Raw genomic sequence first — 15,432 nt, 5'->3', positions numbered from 1 at the left:
TGCTTTGTGTCTGTGGTAAAGGTTGAGGGTCCTGTGGAGAACTGATGCACATGCATAATTTTTTTTGTCAATCCTTAATATGATTACATAATAAATATATGTATTAATTAAAATGATTAAATTGATACATACCTCAGGACTCGTCGAAGGGACAAAAAATGGGCCTGGAGGATCGCTGCTAGGCCCAGCAACACTTTGACCCTAAATTTTGAACAATGTCAATAAATGCTAATTAATTAATCATTCACTATACATATGAAATGTGATCAAATTAGTAATTTACCTGTGTGTCAATGCCAAATGTCTCGTTCAGGAACTCATCGGTGACAAGCCCATCATCCGTACCATCTCTGGCATGAGTGCCAAATGTGCATAGGGATCCACATGAAGTGCACATGTGACCACGACACATAGAAGGCTCCCCCTCAACTAATGGGCTTGTGGAATGGATGAGGGTCTGTGTCAAAGCATTAATGGTCCCTAGAGTGTTGGCCTCTACATGTTCCTTCACAACTGAAGGAATAATCACATGCTCGTGCTATGGATGGACCACAGGTGCTCTAACTACATTAGGGTCACGATGTGCCCCTGGCCTCTCAAATGATGACCCCCCACCTCTACCCTGGGAGTCTAACATATCAAAATAATTGGGGATCTCCCCAAGGACAAACTCACAGTATAATTTCTTCAAAAAATACATGGGGACCTCGTGATTGTTGCAACCATCCACCATCTATCCCAAAAATTATTTCTAATAGCATCGTGTATGCACCAATGGATGGGGAATCATTTAGTACCCTCTCTAACAGTATTTGGCTCACCGAGTTTTCTAAATAATGCACATATACTACCTTTTGATATTTCTTTTTTTTTAACATCTTCATATGACAATTTATTTGCATAAAATCTTTTTTGTTCATTCCTCTTAGCCCGCCAAATATCTAACTGACCACTAACTGAGGCTATCTGAGTGTTAATGGATTTGAGGGATGATGCCAATTGAGCCCTCATTGGATTGGTTTGTCCGGATTCTTTCAACTGAGCAATGAGTCTTTCTAATTCAGTTTTGCCTCTCTGTATTTCATTTTTAATATTTTCTTATGTGCCTGGCAGAGGTCTTGCAATTGGTTCAGGTTGTGGAATTTGTTGTTCTTCTTGAGGAGGGTTTTGATTTTGAGGTTCTTGAGGGTTTTGTGGATTTTTCGGTTGATTATGGACATTTTCTGATAAAAAATCAATTGAAATCCAACTAAATAAACAAATCTAAATGAAATTTGTAAAAACCCTACAAAAGAATATCAAAAACCAATAAAACAATATGGAAAACATATTAAACAATGCAAAGTTAAGTTTATATCACTTACCTCGTCGTCGTGGGTGTGCTCGTTGTCTTGGATTTCGTCAGTGAGCAGGCATTTTGGCAAATGGTGGTGAATTTTTGCTGTCAAACCTGCGTATGCGCTGTTGGAGAGCCAAAAAACAAAATGAAAATGATGGGCCGCGAGTCTGCAGCCCATCATATAACTTTTTGGACATCAAAATAGCATGTACGCACTATGGCTTGGGTAACCCAAGCCATAGCGCATACGCGCTATAGTGCGTACGCGCTATTGAAAATTAGAAAGAAAAAAAAATTGTCATCTTTTTGGCACCACAACTCGGTGCATATGCCCTATACTCAAAAGGGAACAATTACTAGGTCTAAAATCAATTGATTTGAATTTTTGCGAACAACATTTTTTGAAAAACAAAAGTGGCTCATCTTCTTGAAGATCAATAATAAGAAGGAAAGCACATCCTTAAATTTTAGTATTATGGAAGAGGAATGGAAGGAAAAGAGAATCTCTTACACACATCTTTGAATCTTTAGATGTGAAGCCTTTGTTTATGTCCCTAAAGAAAAGATGACCAAGGTAGATCATAGAAGTGCATTTTTGTGGAGCATGGCAAAGATCAATTTTGCTTCTGATTGTGAGATCACATCACTAAAGGCATGTTTGGTTGTTGGCATAGGAATTGGAAATTAGAATTGAGAATGGGAATGGGGATTGGGAATGAGGATTAGGAATGAGAATTGCAAATTACAATTCTAGACTTGTTTGGTTCACCAGGAATTTAATTGGGCATATGTTAATCTCATGTTTGGTTGTACAAAACTAAAATTGGAATAAGAAATGTTAAATGCATACAATATGTAGAAGCGAAAACACGACTACGAACAATAGATGAAAAACCATTGAAGCATAACAAAAAGGTATACAATGTAGAAGTATGAGTATCACATATGAAAAGTGAAAATGCATCACTATGAGTAGGAACAATTGGGAATGAAGATTGGGAATGGGAATTGCAAATTGCAATTCTAGACCTGTTTGGTTCACCAGGAATTTAATTGGGCATATGTTAATCTCATGTTTTGTTGTACAAAACTAAAATTGGAATAAGAAATGTTAAATGCATATAATATGTAGAAGCGAAAACACAACTAGGAACAATAGATGAAAAACCATTGAAGCATAACAAAAAGGTATACAATGTAGAAGTATGAGTATCACATATGAGTTTTAAGTCATGGGAAGATATGCAAGTCCAGTATTGCCTTGTCAGTACAGATCGACCGACTTTTGACCTTCCGTTGTCTTCCATCCCTATACACTTAGTTCATAAAGTGGGGATTCAGACTATCCGTCCTTGGTGGCATGATTGGAAGTAGTATCCTACCACTCCATTTTCCAATTACAAGCCCAATATGGGGTATAGATGGCTTTCACCCCATATTGCAATGATGGACACGCTTAACCAACGCTGGCATTTGCAATCTTCGCTTTCTCAATGGAGAAAACGTTTTGATACCATTTGGAGCACTATTACAGCACCCAAGATTTCCCACTTTGCTTGGTGCCTTGCCTTCCAAGGTCTTCCCCTGTGGCCTCGGCTCAAGCATATTGGGGTTCCTAATCCTAGATGCCCTTTCTATGGTCAACTAGAGTCCTTTTTGCATATATTCTGGTTTTGTAAGCATGCTCAAAATTATTGGCACTGGATTTATAATTTTTTCAAGCCTTTCAAGCCCGAACCATTTTCATGGCACATGATCCTACTGGGTGATTCCCCTAGAATTCCTCGAAAGTTCAACCAAATTTGGCATACCTTCAGGATGGAAAAAAAAAAATCTCTGTGGAAAGATAGGAATGTTGTTCTGTTCACTCACAATTTTTTGGATGTTGACATTGCTATGTACACTAAGGCGTGCATTTGTAATAATTTTATTATGTAGATCTAGGTGCAAGCTAATAAAGTTGCCCTAGAAGTTGCTCACCTGCAGGAGTTGTTAAATCACTAGGGCAATGCTCCCTACACTATTGCCAGAGTGTCTCCTAATGCTTTGGCTGATGTTTTGACGCCTCGTGGCCGCTGTTCTTGGCATTAGTCCTTAGGTCGCCACTCGCACATGTCGTGCTCCCAAGCTTCTCGCCACTACTCTCCTAGTGGTGGTGATGGCAGATGGAGGCACCGCTTTGCTTCCCCACCCTATGGTGGTTCTGGCTGGTCCCTGGCTCCTCCTCCTAGTCCTTGATGGGCACAATCTGGAAAGTATCCTTGCCTGGCCTTCGCGGCCCAAGGTTAAAGATGCAGAGACTACCACTGATCCTACTGCTGTTGATGACGGCTGGACTATTCCCAGCCCACCCCACAATCCCACTAATGCGTGAGGTTTTCCTGACAAAGATGATCCTCCTCCCTCGGTTGGCACTACTATGGCCGCCTAAGGTTGCTTATTATATTTTTTTTATGAATAGTTGTTGTTTCTAGCTGAGCCCGTGTTATTAAGTCCGGCTTCGGCCATGTGAACTCTTTCACGGGGTGATCTTGTATCCCCCGGCCCCTTTTTTGTGAATTGTATTCTTAGTATATTTTTATTAATAGAAAAGGACTATTCATCAAAAAAAACATGCATCAGAAAAATGACACAGACATTCCAGAGAAGTAGCCTTAGTATGTTACTTTTAACATAAAAATAATCTAAAACCCCATCTAATTTAATAGAGAACAATAACCATCCGACAGAGAATAAATCAAAGATGCTAACCAATATTAGTTTCCAGAATTTAAGAACTTACTTCTAGTTTCTAGAATTTTATGCATGTAACCCTTTTCTTAATTAGTTCCTCTTCTAAGCCATGAGCTTAACTCTTCATGTGATATTTTCAATTAATTTTGATTGCTCTTCCATTCATTTGGGAGTTTAATTATTTTTCTTCAAATTAAGTTATTGCAGATTTTTCATCTCAAACGAGCGCAAATTTGAGATCTAGAGAGATGCGACAATGGATTGTAAAATGCAAGCTGCAAAAAATGGAGGCCGAATGAATCTATTTCGAACAGAAATGTATTTTTTTTTAAGTTCAAATTGCAAATTCCATTTCAAATTGCCTGAAGGATTTCCCTAACGAGCACAGATTTCTAACTCTCAAGAATTTTAGTCTGTAAGACTTTTGCCAAGCTGCTGGACAAGCACGAACCATAAGAGATTATACAATTTGGAAAAATGAGATTGGGAATAGGAATAACTATTTTAATAACAAGTATTTTTTGGAATAGACATATGCTCATTTTGAGGCTAAAATGGGAATATGCATTCCTATTCAAAATTCCAATTTGATGCACCAAATACAAAATACAAAATAAATTCTAATTTTTCATTCCTATTGCGATTGTATTCTAGCAACCAAACGGACCCTAAGATCATTCGAAGAAGAGACAGTGTCTTCCATGAGAAGGCATATCTAACTTTAGATAGGAAAATCCAATATAAGAATATGCGCCACTTTGGATTTGTTACAATAACAACTCACTAGGACAAATATAATGTGGAGGTATGAATCGCTCAATCTCAGTGCCATGGTTCTCATCCACCCCTATTTCTTCAAAATTATGTCAAAAACGTCAGAGTATGAGTTGTTATTCTTAAAAATGGCAATGTCAGAGCTTTGCTCTCTTATCAATTAGAGCTAGCAACTTTTAAAAGTGCTTGCAAAGCAGTTGACTCTGCCAAATGGAGGGCAGAAATGTAAGTAAAAATGGACTCTGTGATGGCAAATAACACTTGGGATTCGGTTTCACCTCTGCTAAATCGCTGAGCTTTGAAAAATCTATAGATATTTCGAGTGAAAGAAGAAGATAGGTCAGAACAGGTACAGAGCCAAATTGATTGTAAAGGGCATTTGATCAGTACAAGGAAATTCATCACAAGTAATCAGAATAACTACCATTCATGTCATTTTGGGAATGGTTGGGTTCATAATATTCCGCCACTAGAATTGCAGAGCATACTATACTTCAAGAATTTCAATCACTTCATCCTATCCTACACAGCATAGATAAGTATTCCCATATAAAACAGGAGTAATTTACAAAGCAGTGTTTCGTTAAGAATAGTTCTTTCTTATCGGCCTGTTGCAACAACTCAGAATTATCCAGAATGGCAGCTATGTGCCATCTAACAAATGATAAAATGCATCTCTAATAAGATAGAAAATAGGAGGCATGCAAAAAGTCGATGATGATGTAACTAATATTGCTGAAAGTACAAGGTTACTTCACATTGTTCTTTAACAGGGCACCGTCTGCTATGATTGCGTAGAAATTATACACAACATCATGACTTTAAAACCCACATTCATTGTGAAAGAATAGAGAGATTATGAATCAGTATAAGTAAAGTGGGTGAATGAGAGAGAGGTCATCTTTGCGCTTGGGGCAATGACGCAGCTAGTGAGGTTATAACCGAGGCGCGTCAATTGCTGGTTGAAAACTATTTCCAAACCCCCTCTTTGGCCTTCCTTCCAAGGTGGGCCTTAGAGAATTTTTGAAGGGCTCTCTTCTAGATGGGCCCAAAAATCAAAAACTAAAATAATATGTTCTTCTAAAATATCAAACATCAAACAAGTTTAGATCTAACACATTATATGATTGGCTTTTAAAGTAAAAATCAATTTTTGGTTTGTAAAGCATGAATCATTTGAAGTATCAATCAATTTTTGGTTTGTAAAGCATGAATCAAAGCAAATGATATGCTTGTGATGGTTTTTCCATCAATCACTAATGACCGACTTATACATGGAGTGGGTAATCTTCTAAACCTTAATAATGAATTGACTAATCAAAAGATTTAGAGGTTTTTCAGGCAATTATGCTTCTATTCCATTCAAATATACTACAAATGTACGATTTGATCCCCCAAACCATATACAAATGGAGCAGTCAGACCAATCAGACCAAGAGACTTTTCAAGTAGTTATTGCTTCTATTTGGTTCAAATATTCTACAAAGTTGGGGTTTGATCTCCCAAACCGTATCGAAAATATTGAAAGCATTATGGTGCATACCTCTTCTAGAGACTTAGAAGCCTTGTAAATGCTATTTGTAGCTTTCTCCACACTAATCTTTGAATATCATAAATCATTGACCTCAATGCAATTTGATTGGTACTGATTACTATGTTGGAACCAATGTTAGCTCATTTTGCATCATCCATTCTTTATTAAGATCTTCTAATCTAAAGTAAGTTGGAGCGCATGAGCACTCTTGACTTTGTTGTCCTTTTTGTGGGCATATAGAATGCCAAAAAAACACTATGGGTCGATCTGTATCCTTTTACAAATTTTCTTTCATTATTATCATATGGTGTAAATCAAGGATTGACTTCATCTCCTGTAAAATCACATGCAACTATTGCACAACTTTATACTATAAATCATTTTTGTAACATTTGAAAATATTGGAATTCTCTTGTTTTCCATACGTTCATAATTTCTCTTTTGACACTAAGGCTAGATTTTATCTATTGTTCTCATGCATATTCAAATGGGGTTTCAATGGTTATAGGATTTTACTATCTTAACTCTAGAAGAAATGAAAGTCTAAGAGAAAGTAAGACATTTTCCTATCAAATTATTTGGAGATGATGAAATTTCAATGTTGGGATGGTTTATGTGAAATACTAGTAGAGTAGAAAAGGGGACATAGTATGTAAATTTGATAGAATTCTAGTGAATTAAGAGTTGCTTCTCATTTCTATAAAGTATTTAGATCAGTAGTCTTTAAGTATATATAAAAACTAAAATATTAAATTTGTGAAATATGTTCTAAAATAGAATTTTTTTGGTTTGAACATTTTATTTTCTATGAAGCTTTTATAAATTGGTGGAAAATCAATATTGAGGGTGTACGAGATATATAACATATAATATGATACAAATCAAGAGGAATTGACTTTTTCTTGAGCAAGAACATAATGGGGAGCCTAATTGAAAACAAATCAAAGGTGGAACTAAACCTACTAACTCTGGATGCTTTCTTGGCCCTAACCTTCTACATTAGCTTAGGGAAATGGAAAAATGGTAATGGAAATTTGTTTCTTCTAAATTCTGAAAATGGCAAGACAAGCATAGAATCAATTGGCTAAATGAAGGAACTTGTAGTGTATTGAAAATTATCCTTTAAAAAAATTCATATTGTATTTGGGCCCTTACTTTAGTGTGCTTTATATTAGGTTATATGCCTATTTAGCCTTATCATTTAATTTAATTTAATTCCTACAAATGAACTATCATCAAATAATTAAATAAGGACTAGATCAAACATTAAAAAAAAAAAGACACTCATGGTCTCCTTTTAAAGGCATTATTTTGGTGCTTCATAAGTGTCCAAGACACTTCCTTAAAAGTGTAGTCATTACTATTGTTTGTCTTCACACTTGTAGATATGGTCTTAAAGCTAAAACTTGACCATTTTATGTCAAAAAGACTTTTTTGATCCCTATACAAATCACATGATTGAGCTATGAGGGAAGAGGTACTCTTTTTCAACCAAGCCATGAAACTTAATAATGTAGAAAGGAAAAATCTTTCATCATATAAAATTTGAATAATGATTGTGCAATACTAGATTCTTTCTAGAGAACCAATGGAACTCCATACATTTCAATTGTATTTCCTTATCCAATTCAACTTGCAAACAATTGAAATGAGTCCATTGAATGGCTTTAAATATAATAGTTGAGCCATATTGGAAAAATGTATGTTTAGTAGACACTAGATAGGAACGATATAGTTTAGAAGCCATTCAAGTTTTAGTTTGACAATGCACATTGGCTGAGATGAGTTTGTGATAGCAAGGATGACATTGGGATTGTGAATAATTCAAGAGATATAAATAAGGTACATAGATAGAAGCTAATGTGTGTGTGAGAGTAAGTGCAAGTTTGAGCCAACTAAATAAGAAGATAGGTTGAATGTATAAGTATGTCTGAGCATGGGAAGAAGTTACAAGTGGTAGATGTATAGAAAGAAGTGTGATAAGATTGGCATTATAAAATATGACAAGTGACTTAGTTTATATTGTTGGAAATACTGATTGAAAAGCTCATTGTTGAAGAGAAAAGAGGGAGATTGATGCAAAGAAGGAAGATTGTTATTTTCAATCATTGTTTTGTCATTGATGTCAAACCTGCTATTTGTAGGAATGACATTTGCTTATAAGATCCAAGTACTATCACTTAGTTGATTGATGAAGAGGATTTGATCAACAAGATGTAACAAGAGCACCTAAGGGAAATGTTGAGTTATGATGTTGTAATGAAGTGCAAGGATCAGTTAAGAAAATGGTTAAATGATGTATTGATAACTTAATCAAAGATATAGAGGTTGGTCACACTTAGAAACATTGGAGAAATAAGTTGTAACAAGGTTGACTGCAAAGCTTAAACTAAGATCATTTAGTGGGTGCCGAGCAAGTTAGTTGAAGCCGAGAAAATTCTCAGTTGGAGCTAAGTAACAAGAAATTCTAGTGTGTGTTGAGTGATCTTCAAGTGCCAAGTGAAATTCAGGTGCCGAGCATCAGAAAATCTTAGTTGGTGTCACGTAATCTTCAGGTGCCGAGCATCAGGAAAAATACAGTTGATGCCGAGTAACACAGTATGTGCCAAGCACAAGTATTTCAATAGTGCCAAGCTGTTGCATTATTTTAAATGACGAAGATTAGCCAAATTTGAGCCAACAAAGAGGTTACCTTGAATTTTGTGAACTAGTTGGAAGATAAGGATGATGAGCTAGTGGCACATAATTCTATGTAAACTATTTTTTAGAGAATTCAAAGGGATTATTCAAGAAGTTTCTAGAGGAAACAAAATATGGGTTTGATGCAATGAATCCTATCTAATCCATACAAATTGAAATCAAGAGGAAGAAAGAATCGAGCAGGAAAAGAACTCCAAGACTTCTATTTAAGGAGTCATAGACCAAGAAGCAAATGTTGTTGATATTGTTGCTACCAAAGAGCCAAATTGTGAAGTGGTTAGAAGGGTGTCCAGAAGAAAACATCTAGGAGAAGGAAGAGCACAGAGGCTTTGCTTCTACAAGTGGTCAAGAAGAGATGATTGCGCTGGTACATTGAGCATGGAGACTCAAGGAGACGAAGCTTGAATGGAGGGCAAGTTGTCAGAGTTGCAGAGATTGAAGGCCAAACAATGGTATGAGGTGAGAAGTGATCTAAGATTTGCAAGTTAAGTTGTATGTTGTAATCAGGTCAAAGATTTTCTAATACTCTCTAGCAATTGTATTAGATAAGGAAAAATCCTATGAACTTAGGTTGGTTTAATAGCCATTTGTAAATCCTTTAACATAGTGGCATTCCAAGTGAATGTTCTAAAGTCCTCTAACTAGGCCCACTTCTAATAGGGTGGTTAAAATCCTCTAACAAGGTCACATTTAACAGTGTGTTGTAAGCCTTTAACAGGGCAGGCCTTTCATAGGGCATCACTTTAGAAGACTAGGAATTGAGTAGCATGTTACTGGTGGTTTTTCCCAAATTGGGTTTCCACGTAAATCACTGTGTTATGTGTTGATTTCTTATGTGTTATGCTTGCATGTTGATTTACATTAACTTGCTGGTTAGAAAAGTTAAAGCTTGGATGAATGAATGGTTGAATGGGCTCACTATACTTAGTGAAAAGTTTGAATAGGACATTTGGACCTTGAATAACTGATTCAACCCCCCCCCCCCCCCCCCTCTCTCAGTTATTCTAAAGAATTTCTAACATATATTAAATTGTGTCACATAGCAATATTTATGGAGTGACTCACATCAAAATAGATTTAAAAACTAATTATGAAACAACATGGTTATACCAAATTTTGCCATAGAATTATATACAAAATAGAATTTTAATAATATACTTCCAAAATATATACACATTATAATATAATCATCCTTTAAATTGCATTCATATACTTTAATACTTAACATGGAAATATTATTATATAGAAAGTATTTGATTTTATCAATTTACTCGTTAAACTAATTACATTAACTTATAGAGATGTTAATTTCTTGGCTAATTGGGGCCTAGGTTATATTGAAGGAAGAAATGTGTTAGGCATGAATTTCCCTAAGGAATTCTAGACTATCTTAATCAATGATAATACAAAGATTCTTTAGTTTGAGTAGGAAAGAGGTTAAGAGAATTTGTTTTTGGTTCTCTATGAAAGATATTAAAATGTGTTTCTGTTCTATAAGACACTGTTCGGACACTCACGCATTAGTTCATAATCTACTAGGATAGTTGATATATTGAATACCAAGACATCAAAGCACTGCTCTCTAAATGACCTTATTTCTCATAGGGACAAATTGCCTAATTTTGTCTAACTTAATTGGGGCATCAAAAGCCATGAGTCGGGACGGAGTGTGAAGCTTTATGGGATTATCTATGGCTTCAGAATGCAGAATAAAGCCAACATTCTCCTATTAATAGGTAAGAAAAGTAAATATAAATACCAAGACTGCCCAAGACAAAATATGCATTTAAGACTTATGCATGAGAAGGAGAGAATTTTGCATGGTAAGGACATGCCACCCAGGCTTAGGCCAAAGTGGGAAATAAATGTTAGAGAAGGTGTAAATGACAAATCAGGCCAAGGACGAACCCATCATAACACAAGCTCTTATTAACATTAAAGGTAGTAAAATTATGGTTTCATTAGTGATTATAGATATTAATAGTTAAGGTGGGTACAAATGAGGATATAAAATGGTTTCACAAATGCCACATGCTCTGTTAGTAGCTAATTTGTTTGCAATGCTATTTCCCTCCCTATAAATATGATTGATAGTTATCTTTTTAAAGTTTTTTAGCTAACTCTAAAGCTTTGGTAAGGAAAGTACTCAATTTCCAATTAGGCATCGATTGATTTCTGAGAGCATTAATCACTATAGTTCAATCTCCCTTTTTTCCTACCTAATTAAGGTTTGATTTTGAGAAAATCCAAAGATCCTCTATAAGGGCTTTTAGTTTAACTTCATTTTTCGTAACACTGCCTATTGATTTTGAGCATTTTTCAAGAAGTTCACCGAGATGATTTCTAATATAGTAGACAATACTAGTCATCCCTATGTTGCCTCTAGAGGCACCATCAATATTTAATTTGACCCAATTCTCAATAGGAGGGGACCAAACACACTGTGCTCTTTTCTCCTTACTTCCCTTACCCCTATACCATAAAATGGGGGAAGTTTGTTAGGATTAACCACAGATAGAAATAATAGTTACATGCAAATATAACCAATATCAAAAAATAATAAATTGCACAAAAGAGAACACAAGACACAAAGATTTAATGTGGTTCACCCAATCCCTGGGCTACACCCACCAAAAACAAATCCAATATTATTATTATCTAATTATTACAATCCACAATCCCTTACAACTCAATACCGTTGCAAGAAGCTACAATATCATCTTACATTATGAAATCCCTAACCCTAAGCCATTTTATACAAGCTTTTACCGCTTACAAAATTAGGACTAGAATAAGTCGTCCAATAGAAAAAATAGTAGCCAACACCTTTTACAATAATAAGGTCATTTTTTGCTTCGGGGGTGCTACCCCCCAAAACCCTTGTGAGGGTGTTGCCCCTTGATCCCACCCTATAGTACAATAGGGAGTGCACCTGGGGCACTACCCCTTGACTTTGTCTTGGGGGTGCTACCCACAAACCCCCATAATAATAATCTGGGGGAAAACCACACTAGATAAATCAACCTCTAAGTTTGATTAGGCTCCACATCACAACAAATTTTTAATCCTAGTCACTTATCTCTCATTTTATCATCCCAAGGAGACATTAGCATAGTTGACCCATTAGGCCTAAAGATTTTACAATTTAAGGTTTCAATAATGGAAACCTCTATTTTGATAGTAAGTCATAATCATACTCAAGTTTTTAAAGATTCTCCTATTTCTCTCCTTCCACAATTTCCAGAGAATGATAGAAGCAAATATGATTCATAATCCATGAAAGATAATGTTCAAGTTCAACTTAGATCATGACTAGAGAAAGGATAGAATAGAGTTAGGAAAAGCCAACCTATAGTTCATTTTGTTACAAAACCAATACTAAATAGCTAAATCATATGAGCAATTTAGAAGGATATGGCCAGCATCTTCCTCAACCAATTCACATAAGGGACATTGGGAAGGTCCTTCATAGCCAATTCTCATTATTATATATGTAGTCAAGATTATTTTTTAGAGAGCTAACCACAAGAAGGCTCTAGCTTTGGGTAGACATAAGGGATCCCAACACAAGGCTTGGGATATTGCCACCTTGGGTGATGCCTAAGATTATAAATATAATTATAACCGTCTTTGGAGTTATATTTTCCATTTTTGGGGGATATAAGCTTCTTTAGGGGGGATATTGAAGGTAGAGAAAGGCTTCCATTTCCATCCCTCTGAAGAATTGTCATCTTTTTCCACATAATTGATTAAATAGGGATCAAGAGACTACCTTCCAAAATTTGTCTGGTTGATTGGAAATTCTCCATATTTATAATTATTTTATATCCTACCCATGAGTCTGTCCATAACCTAACTTGATCATCCTTACCTATTTTCCATGTAACTTTATTGAGGATAATAGATTTGTAACTAAGCATAAAGTTCCATAAGTTGGACCCCCTTGGTGGGTTTCTAGTTCTAAGGATACTGAGTGGGTTATTTAAATTTAGATATTTGTTATAGAGAACTCTAGCCCACTTCAAATGGGGAAATCTAATCATTCTTCATATAAGTTTTGCACCAAGAGCCATGGCTTGATCCTTTAGATTTATGATCCTAAAGCCTCCCACAATCTTAGGCCAACATACATTATCCCGTGCTAAGAGGGAAACTTTTTCTTATTCTCTGAACCTTCCAAGTGAAAATATTTTAATGTTTCATTAAAATTATCCCTCTTTTTAGCGGGAAAATATAAAACTAATAGTTGACATATCGACATGCTTGATAATACTGACTTGAGAAAGGTAATTCTTCCTACTAAAGACAATCATTTTCCTTTCCACGACTAAATCTTGGGTTTGACTTTGCCTATAAGAATATTCCAGCTAGAAGAGGTTCTTCTCCCCGTTCTAATTGGATTCCCAAGTATTTATAGGGGAAAGAACCCTTTTTAATATTCAAAATTGTACTAATTTATGTTTCCATGGCTTCTTTAGTATTGAAGAAGAAAATTTCTGATTTGGACAGGTTGATTTCTTGTCTAGATGATGACATGTAGGTCTAGAGAACTTGTTTAAAGGATTTTTCCTCTTTGATGCTAGCTTCCCCATATAACACCAAGTATCATCCACAAATTGTTGGTGGGTTTTAGAATCTTCCTCATCAGATAGTTGGACACCTTTAAGAGAATTTTTTGATTTGTAACTCTCAAAATCCCTTCCTAGAGCTTCAGATATTAGGATAAAGAGAAAGGGAGAAATAGGGTCCCCCTATCTGAGGACTTTGGATGATGAGAAAAAAACTTCATGGGTTCCATTGACCAAAACAAAAAAATGGGAGTAGAGATGTACTCAAAGATCATGTTAATCCATTCATTGGAGAAACCAAAGGCTTGCAAACATTTACAAAGGAATCTTGAGTCCACCTTATCATAAGCTTTGTTGATAACTAGTTTGATAAGAATACTTGAAGATGCATTATATTGAAGAGTATGGATAGCTTCTTGAGAAATGATTATTCCATCATAAATGGATCTTCCTAGAACAAAGCTTGTTTCTTCCTCACTAATGAGATGGGGAAGAAGTTTTAGCATATGATTAGCCATTGTTTTGCATAATAATTTATAAAGAGTGTTACAAAGTGCAATTGGTCGCTAGTCCTATAAAATTTCCACATAATCATGTTTGGGAATAAGTGCCAAAAAGGTATGGTTAACTTCTTTGAGTAAAGCTCTAGAGTTTCTAAAGCTCTCCAAAGCTTTGATAACTTCGTCACCCAAAAAGTGCCAACATTTTTGAAAAAAAAGGTTGGGAAGCCATCAGGCTCTAGCGATTTGTCAAGGTCCATCTCTCCTTGGAAGTTTTACTTAATAAGGCTTTGTTATGATCTTTCGTAATCAATTCTTGAATGTTAGTAAGGAAGGAAGTTTAGAAAGATAGAGAAGATACTTCTAGATTGTTCAAAATATTTTCAAAGAAAGATACCCCCTCATAGGAAATATCTAAGGGATTCTCTAACATAGTATTTTCATCATTTTTTATCTCTAAAATTTTAATGTTGGCCCTTTTTAATTTGGTACTGTTAAAGAAATATTTGGTATTTATGTCCCTTTCCTTAAACCAAGTATCTCTAATTTTTATTTCCATAAGATTTCCTCTTTAACTAGAATATCCTCTAATCTCAGTGTAATAAATTTTTCCTTGAGATGCAAGCATTCATCCATTCTTGTCTTCACAACTTTAGGGTTAGCACTAGATAAATTTGACTCGATCTCATCCTTGAGAGAAAAGATGTTACCGAATTTAGTTTTACTCCATTGGATAAGGTTTTGCTTGATTATTTTGAGTTTTTGAACCACCTTATACATTTTGGAGCCTAAAACTTCCAAGCTTACGCACCAATCTTCAAGTAATTTGAGAAATGATTCGTCTTTGACCACATTAGCTCAAATTTAAATAGATTTCTAACTAGGGTACCCCCTAAGTCAAGAGTTAGAAGAACCGAGTAATGATCTAACCCAGAGGAAGGAAGAGTTTCAGCTTCCAAATGAGAGACCTATGTGGGGATATCTCCTGATATGAAAAACCTATATATTTTCTATGTTATTTGACTAAATCCATGCCTTCTATTGTTCCATATAAAACAATAATCTTTAGATTTTATTTCCAAAAGGAAAGATCAGGCAATCCAATTATTGAAATACATTGATGCTTATGATAATTTAGCCAAGCCTCATTTTCTGAGAAGAGGATGATATTGCATTGAAATTCCCCCCTAGTATACAAAGGGATTCAAGGGACTACATGTAGTAGTCAATTTCAAACCATAGGCTCCTTTTGTCCATTGTAGGAGTAGGCCCATAAAGGTTAAT

The 15,432-nt window shown here is 35.4% G+C and overlaps 1 non-coding gene across 1 annotated transcript; it reads left to right on the top strand.

Moving 5' to 3' along the window:
- The first annotated feature begins 5,745 nt into the window (after window positions 1-5,745).
- On the top strand, window positions 5,746-5,894 carry LOC149544594 (U4 spliceosomal RNA). Its single transcript, XR_016355814.1, has one exon. It is a non-coding gene; the product is annotated as a U4 spliceosomal RNA (small nuclear RNA).
- The last annotated feature ends 9,538 nt before the right edge of the window (window positions 5,895-15,432 follow it).

The sequence above is a fragment of the Cupressus sempervirens genome, chromosome 8, assembly GCF_028749045.1.
Source record: "Cupressus sempervirens isolate cs-2001-9-10 chromosome 8, ASM2874904v1, whole genome shotgun sequence".
NCBI lineage: Eukaryota > Viridiplantae > Streptophyta > Pinopsida > Cupressales > Cupressaceae > Cupressus > Cupressus sempervirens.
The sequence above is the reverse complement of the archived record's forward strand: the minus strand, read 5'-3'. Positions and strand labels throughout refer to the sequence as shown.